Below are 1880 nucleotides of genomic sequence, written 5' to 3'. Positions count from 1 at the left end.
TTAAAAACAATTTCAGACCTCATATAGAGAGGGTGGATTGTCATATATGTACTAAATATTTTTATAACAAAAACTCAAATTCTGAATTTACTTCTTTTGTATTTTTTTGTAAAAGGAAAACAAAATTAAAGACATCATTGCTTACGATTTTGCTCACGTACATGAGTCTAAATAAATTCTTGGCCCCCAAAGAATTAATTTCATGTTATATACTTTGGGTTCACTCAAAGGTGACTCAATAATTAAAAAAAAATAAATCATGGGTACATTTCATCTGTCAATGGGGTCCTTTTCATAGAAGAAAAATATATATTTTGTGGTTAATTAAGTAGTTAAATATTTTATTCGTTTTAAAATACTTATCACATTTCAATCTATCAATTTTCAAAAGAATTTGATTAGCTAAGGGAAAAAATAAATTGGTGTACACTTTCTAACATACGAAAGACTCAGGAAAGAGTCTATCTATATCTTTAATTAAGAGATTTTAGGGCGTGAGCGATCAAAAAGGTTTTATAAACTGTAACCTTTAATTTTTATGTCGTAATTATTGTATTTTTTTTCGTATTTAATTAATTTTATTATGTTGTATAAGTCGGTGATTTCTTGAGTATCATCTTTTTACCTTTATAAGGTAGAACAATTATGTACATATCACCTTCTTTCAATTTTATTTGTGGAATTGCAGTAAATATGTGATAATTATTATTATTTCATTTTAAATAATTAATTTAATTAATTTTAAAAGTAAAACTTAAATACTCAAAACTTATAAAAAATACTGTTAATATAATTATTTGGGATAATGTCCAAGTACCCCCTCAATCTATGCCCGAAATCTCAGAGACACACTTATACTATACTAAGGTCTTATTACCCCCCTGAATTTATTTTATTAATAATTTTTTACCCCTTTTTAGTTTACGTGGCACTACCTTGTGGGCCCAATGATGGTTGACTTTTTTTTTAAACTAGTGCCACGTAGGCTAAAAAGGGGTAGAAAATTACATATAAAATAAGTTCAGGAGGGTAATAGAACCTTAGTATAGTATAAGTGTGTCTCTGGAATTTCGGGCATAGGTTGAGGGGGTACTTGGATATTTTCCCTAATTATTTTTATCTCAACATGATAAAAACATATATTTTTAAATATCATCTAAACTTTATATAATTTAACTCTAAAAGATAACGGAAAACTCTACTAAATAATTGGACACACAAAAAGAGAGGCTACTAATATGTGGACCAAGAATATTAAGATGCTAATAAATAATTGGAAAAAAAAAGAAGAGAGAGGATAAAATAGTTATTGTTGGAATAATTGTCTATTCTCTTTGGAAACAAGTAAATTGACCCCTTTAGGTCAATAATATACAACTATGAAAAACAATTAGATAAATGTGATTATAAAACTGACTAATAGCATTTATTATTGATTAAGAAATATAAATAGACTATTATTATATATTAAATTATATTAAAAAATATAAATAGACTATTATTATATATTAAATTATATTAAATATATAAAAGGTTATGCTGGTGAAGTGCTACCTCTAAAATGATCGTTATAATCCTTTTCTCATTATAAAAAATAGCTATTTTTCACTAAAATTTTCATTGGAAAACGTCATGTTTCTATTTGCATATATGTATTTCAATTGAAATAGCGTGAAAAGAAAAATAATAATAATAATTTCTTATAGAAAAATTGAGAAGTTTTTCATTATTCCAGGTCTAATTTATTTTTAACCATGTATTTTTTTAGTGAGTTGGTTGAATAAAAAACGAGAGAAAAAATCTATCTATATACCCAAATTTCTAATTAATTTGAAATAAGAAAATTCTAATAGTGAAACATTATGATTATACTATCTAAA

Source organism: Solanum lycopersicum, chromosome 11 (genome assembly GCF_036512215.1).
Source record: "Solanum lycopersicum chromosome 11, SLM_r2.1".
NCBI lineage: Eukaryota > Viridiplantae > Streptophyta > Magnoliopsida > Solanales > Solanaceae > Solanum > Solanum lycopersicum.
This window is presented reverse-complemented; position numbering follows the sequence as displayed.